This window comes from Mus caroli, chromosome 12, assembly GCF_900094665.2.
Source record: "Mus caroli chromosome 12, CAROLI_EIJ_v1.1, whole genome shotgun sequence".
NCBI classification, from domain to species: domain Eukaryota; kingdom Metazoa; phylum Chordata; class Mammalia; order Rodentia; family Muridae; genus Mus; species Mus caroli.
The window spans coordinates 110500717-110507579 of NC_034581.1; the positions used below are offsets into that span (position 1 = coordinate 110500717).

The window sequence follows — 6863 nt, forward strand, 5'->3', positions numbered from 1 at the left end:
TTGTTTGTTTGTTTTTTTGGAGACAGGGTTTCTCTGTGTACCCCTGGCTGTCCTGGAACTCACTCTGTAGACCAGGCTGGCCTCGAACTCATAAATCCACCTGCCTCTGCCTCCCAAGTGCTGGGATTAAAGGCGTGCGCCACCACGCCCGGCCCAGCTGTCTTAATTACTTTTTGATTGCTGGAACAAAACACCACGACCAAGGCAGGTTACAGAAAAAAGAGTTTATTGGGGGCTTATAGTTTGAGAGGGTGAGTACATGACCATCATGGTGGAGAACATGGCAGTGGAGAGGTAGGCATGGTACTGGGGCTGTGGATGGGAGCTTGTAGCCTGATCCACACATTGGAAGCAGAAAGGGGAGAGAGTAGGAGAGGGAGAGTGAGAGAGAGAGAGAGAGAGAGAGAGAGAGAGAGAGAGAGAGAGAGAGCACGTTCTAACTCTGAATGGCATAGATTTTTTTTTTAAACCTCAAAACCCACCCCTAGTGACACACTTCCTCCACCATTGCCACACCTCCGAGTTCTTCCCAAACAGTTTTACCACCTGGGGAGCAAGCATTCAAATATCTTAGCCATTATTGTTCAAGCCATCACACCAACCTCATGAGAAATGTTATGTGCTCCAAGTGTGTTAAGTTCTAGTGATACAAAAATGAGTATTTCCTGTAAAGTCAGGAAATACTCCCTGGCAACAACGTAGATCTTTGAAATGTCATACTATGCATTGGTAGTTTTGTTCCCCCAGCCCCAGTTTGTTTGTTTGTTTGTTTGTTTGTTTTCTTTTTTAAAAAAACAGACTATTTAGCCCAGGATGGCTTCAGACTCATGGTCCTCCTCAGACTCAACAGTGCTGTAATTACAACCATCATGCCCATTTTCTTTTCTTTTAAATTGATGAAAACTGCATATATCTACGATGTACATGCTTCTTTCTGATACACATACATTATTAAATATATATACATTGATCAAATACATATACATTGATCAGTTGCTAAATTGAACTACTTAATATATGTATTACTTCTCATTTGTACCAAGTGTCTTAGTCAGGGTTTCTATTCCTGCACAAACATCATGACCAAGAAGCAAGTTGGGGAGGAAAGGGTTTATTCAACTTAATACTTTCCACATTGCTGTTTATCACTAAAGGAAGTCAGGACTGGAACTCAAGCAGGTCAGGAAGCAGGAGCTGATGCAGAGACCATAGAGGGATGTTACTGGCTTGCTTTCCCTGACTTGCTTGGTTTGCTTTTCTTATAGAACCCAAGACTACCAGCCCAGGGATGGTACCACCTACAAGGAGCCCTCCGCCCTTGATCACTAATTGAGAAAATGCTTTACAGCTGGATCTCATGGAGGCATTTCCTCAAGGGAGGCTCCTTTCTCTGTGATAACTCTAGCTGTGTAAAGTTGATACAAAACCAGCCAGTACATCAAGTCACTTTTTTATAGTGAGAAAAATTTCTTAGTACTTTTCAAGAATTCATAAAACTGATATTAATGTAGTTAGCATGATCTACAGTAGATATCCTGAACTTATTCCTCCTAAGTGAAGTTTTATATTCTTTGATTAATATTCCCCCTCTACTGTTTTCAGGTTTTCTTGTCTTGTGAAAGTTAAAAATATTTAAAGGATCCATTCTTTTATTTTGTTTCCTCATTTGAGAGTGGGTCTCATGTATGCCAGGCTAGCATTAAATCACTGTGTAGCTGAGGATGATCTTCCTGCCCCCTCCTCCTAAGTGCCGGGATTACAGGTGGGTACCACCATGTCTGGTTTGTGTGGCTGAGGTTCAGGCCCAGGACCTTGTATAGCCTAGGCAAGCATTCTGCCAACTGAGTTATATCTCTAGCCCTAAAACAGTTAGTTTTTGTTGTTTGTTTGTTTTTCGAGACAGGGTTTCTCTGTGTAGCCCTGGCTGTCCTGGAACTCACTTTGTAGACCAGGCTGGCCTCGAACTCAGAAATCCGCCTGCCTCTGCCTCCCAAGTGCTGGGATTAAAGGCGTGCGGCACCACCGTGCCCGGCAAACAGTTTTTTATTCAGGAAAAATATATTAAATATGTAGCCCAGGGGCTGGAGAGATGGTTCAGAGATTAAGAGCACTTGTTGCTCTCCCAGAGAATCTGGGTTTGACCACAGGCACCCACGTGGGAGCTCATTGCTAACTCAACTCCAGTTCCGAGAATACTATGCCCCCTCTGACCTTCTTAGGCACCAGACATGCAAGTGATTCACATACATTGCGACAAAACACGTAAAAATTGAATAGATTTTTAAATATTAATAACAAAAATTAGTCCATAATGTTCAAATGTCCTGATGACAGTTGCCAGAAGATTATAAATTAAATGAAGTTACTGTGTACTTTCTATATTTAAGATTACTAAAGATTAAAGTTTGGGAAAAATCTGGCATAAAACTTTAATCTTTCTGGGCTCTGAACTACTGATTTTTTAAAAGTAGGTAGCCCTTTTATTAAGTCCTAGTTGATAAAGTGTGTGCTTTTCTTTCTTTCTTTCATTCATTCTTTCATTCTTTAGTTCATTTGTTTATTTGTTCGTTCTTTCTAAATGCTTTTAGGGCATTTTGTACATTCACTAAGGCAATAGCAATAATCTTTAAATCAATCTAATTTTAAAAAGTGTTTCGGGCTGGAGAGATGGCTCAGCAGTTAAGAGCGCTGACTGTTCTTCTGAAGGTCCTGAGTTCAAATCCCAGCAACCACATGGTGGCTCACAACCACCCGTAATGAGATCTGGTGCCCTCTTCTGGTGTGTTCGAAGACAGCTACAGTGCACTTACGTGTGATATTAAATAAATCTTTTTTTTTTAAAAAAAAAGTGTTTTCATTTCCTTTTTGAGGTGGCCTTACTTTGTAGCTCAGGCTGCCTGGAACTCACTGTGTGACCCAATTTGTTTCTGAACTCAAAGCATACCCTTCACCTAAGTCTACCAAGTGTTAGGGGTACAGGTGTTGCCCACCAAGCTTGCTCAGTGACAGCAAAGATTTTCTTGCTAAGAATTAAAAATATGAGGCAGAGGCAGGTGGATTTCTTAGTTCAAGGCCAGCCTGGTCTACAGAGTGAGTTCCAGGACAGTCAGAGCTATAGAGAAAACCCTGTCTCGACAAACCAAAAAAAAAAAAAAGAGGTGTATTGATGGTTATTCATCTGTGCAGGTAGTTCTAATTTTGTGCTGTGTGATTGTTAATTGTTTTTTCTTGTGGGTGCTTATGGGTGGTTTATGGGCACTCTTTTCTGGGATGCCTCTGAGCATCTAGTTCAAGAGGTGAAAGTGTCAATGCAAAGTGGAATGTCTCTCTCTCTTTTTTTTTTTTTTTTTTGGTTTTTCGAGACAGGGTTTCTCTGTATAGCCCTGGCTGTCCTGGAACTCACTTTGTAGACCAGGCTGGCCTTGAACTCAGAAATCCACCTGCTTCTGCCTCCCGAGTGCTGGGATTAAAGGCGTTCGTCACCACGCCCGGCTGGAACGTCTGTTTTAGGTGCACCGTATGTGCCTTCAGGTTTTTTGGTGACTGAACTCTAGGACTAGTCTGCCCAGCAGTGCTGGGGTGAGACGAGAGTAGGACAGCATCCAGTATCCTTCATGCACGTTTGGAAAGCTATGATTGAAACTGAGCTTGAAATGTGGGTTTTGTTTAGTCAGATAGCATTTTTTTTTTTAAATTTTTTAACAAATGTTCAATTGTATTTTTCTTATAACATATGTTACTAGATTAATAGGTATTTGAAACATAATTTTTTCTGATGTAAGAAGAATATACCCTCATCCTAGAACATTTTAAGCTTTCAAGAAGAATAAATGTGTATGGGGGGAGGAAGTAACCTTGAACCCTAATTAGTGTTAACTATTACTGACGTTTTGGTAGGATTTTTTTTATTTTTTTTATTATTATTTATTTATTTTTTTTTTTTTGGTTTTCCGAGACAGGGTTTCTCTGTATAGCTTTGGCTGTCTTGGAACTCAACTTTGTAGACCAGGCTGGCCTCAAACTCAGAAATCCGCCTGCCTCTGCCTCCCGAGTGCGGCTCTTTGGTAGGAAATTTATATCTACAGATATAGCTATACAGTTTTTAGTAATGCCGGGCATTGAACCCAGGGCCTTGCATATTACTAAATAAGTGTTCTACTATTGAGGTACATGCCAAGTTCTTTTTAAATTTTAGTATTTTTCTTGAGCTAAGTTGCTGGCCTTAAACTCACTATGTAACTCAGGCTGACCTTGAGTCACTCTGTTTGGCTAGCATTTCTTAGTATTGATATGTTTGAATGTGATTTTATATATATATATATATATATATATATATATATATTCCTTAAGATTCAGAGCTACAAAAAAACCCAATGTTTTCATAGTTTATTTCAAAACTACACATGTCTCTTAGGAAAGCATTGTGTAGTTTCCATTGTTTTGCCTCTTCTCTGCTGTTTCCCCCCCTGTCTTTCTTTCCTCCACTTTTGATGGGCTTCACCTTGTCTCTCCCAGTCCCCGCTCCTGGCTGAGAGGATCCTTTTATTTCAGACTCTGGAATACCTAGGATTATAGGTGTGGTCCACCACGCCTGACTTTTTTTTTTCCAAGGCAGGGTTTCTCTGTGCAGTCCTGGCTGTCCTGGAACTCACTCTGTAGACTAGGCTGGTCTTGAACTTAGAAATCCGCCTACCTCTACCTCCCTAGTTCTGGGATTAAAGGCGTGCGCCACCACTGCTTGGCATGCCTGACTAAGTAAAAGGCTACAAAATGCAAGGACAGAGGTTCCCTATAGATTCTTAAAATTTCTCCTGAATTGATCCAAAACATATGCAGACAGATAATGAAGAAAAATCTGGGACATGGAGGGAAGGTTGTTTGTGGGCTTCCAGTTTGAAGAATTCGTTGATTGTTGTATCTATGCATTAATTCCTAACCTAAATTGTCACTCATGGAGACAAAAAAAAGCCTTTTATAAGTTAAAAATTTGTTGGTACCTGCTAATGAAGAACTATCAGAAATTCCACCTTGGAGATTCATTTCACAAAGGACTAGACTGGAAATTGGCATGAGGACATTCATCCAGTGTATTGAAAATTGATTACAATTCCAACAGAGACTTAGGGCATTCTCATCCTTCCCATTACATAGTGATTACATGAGCTATTATACCCTCAGAGTAAATACAGTCTTCACTTGGTGTATACCAAATACATTGATGGGGACCTCTAGTAAACAGTTTATAACCAAGTAAAGTAGTTCTTTTCCAGGTTTCTGATCGGTCTAATGACATTTTAAACTTTTGGATTGATGGAAGCTAGTACTCTAAGTTAGTACATTCCAAAGATTCAGCTTTATAATCAGAAGGCTGTTGGGTAGATACAGAGTTAGGCAATAAATACCTTCTCAGGAGACTAAAGATAGATGTAAGTGATTCAGGCCCTTGATGTTCAATACTCCACATTCAGGAAGTTACAGTTAGCTAATCAAGCTACAGAATCTTCAATACAAGGTTTTTAGAGAACAACATTTTACTTTATTTATTTTCCTTTCTCTATTGGATGTTATTTTGAGGGTGTTATCTTTTTAATCTTCAGAAACATGACTATGATTTTTTGGAATATTGCCTGTCTTATGGAAATATTGTTTATTTGTTTAATAGAGACATTTGAAAAACAAGAGTGTTAGGTATTATGTGGTCAGAAAAGATAAAACTAGATTCTGAGTGATTTCATCTGTTTTTTTTTTTTTTTTTTTTTTTCCAAATTACAAAAGAATACTTGAGTTGCTTAAAAGCTATATGGACGATTTTTAAACACATTAGAATAACAATAATTTTATACATAAAAGTCTAGGTGGAAAGCAATGTTCTGTTTTGAATGGTAAGACAGACACCATCGAGGGGCTAGAGAGGTGGCCAAGAGGCGAAAAGTTCTGGCTGCTCTTTTGGAGGACCTGGGTTTGATTCCTAGGCTCACAACTGTTTATAACTCCAGCTTCAAGGGATTTGAGCTCTTTTCTGGCCTCCACAGGCATCAGACATGTAATTGGTACACAGACTTGCATGCAGGGAAAATACTCACACACATAAGAAATAAAGTTGCCTTTTAAAAAATGACATGGTAGGTTTATCCCCAGCTCTTTTTATATTAAAAAAAAAATGACTTTTACAAAAGACATTCCCTCCACAATGAGTCATAACTCCAGAATGTTCTTCCTGTGTGGGCGATATTAAATTTGTTGACAAGAATGTTCTCATCTCAAATAGTGGTTTTATGTAGAACCATAAAATGATAGTTGCTTTAGGATTTCTGAGACTTGCTGGATTGTCTTGTCCTTCTGTAAGTTTGCGCTTCTAATTGTGAGAAGGAGCCAGCAGAAACCAAGAGCTCAGACTCTGGCTCTGGTCCTTGTGAGTCACACCTCAGTGAGAGCCACCTTTCTTCATTTTGTGCTTTTGGATAAACTGATGTTTTCAACAGAAAGAGAATTGAAATGAGCCTCACTATACCCTGTGAGGTTGGAGTTAAGGCAAGGTTCAGTGAAATGCTAGGCACAGGCAAGCAAACGTGTTCTTGGGTTACCACCTGAATTACAGAAATGTGCAGTTTTGACTAATGTGCTCTAGCCTTCTGGCCTGAGACACATTAGTCTCTCACCACATAGATACCCTTTGCTGCCTCCGTTCATACTTCAAATGAAGTAGGCCTAGATGCCCTGAATTTTTTTTTTTTACCATAGTGTGTCTATTTTATGTTGTTGCTAAGAATTTATCTACCAGCGTGGCGTGGTGGTGCATGCCTTTAATCCCAGCACTTGGGAGGCAGAGGCAGGTGGATTTCTGAGTTCAAGGCCAGCCTGGT

At 39.8% G+C, this 6863-nt stretch overlaps 1 protein-coding gene across 4 annotated transcripts in view; it reads left to right on the top strand.

Annotated features, from left to right (window-relative positions):
• Positions 1 to 6863, top strand: part of Esyt2 (extended synaptotagmin 2) — an 809403-nt gene that overhangs the window by 9245 nt on the left and 793295 nt on the right. The window lies entirely within an intron of this gene.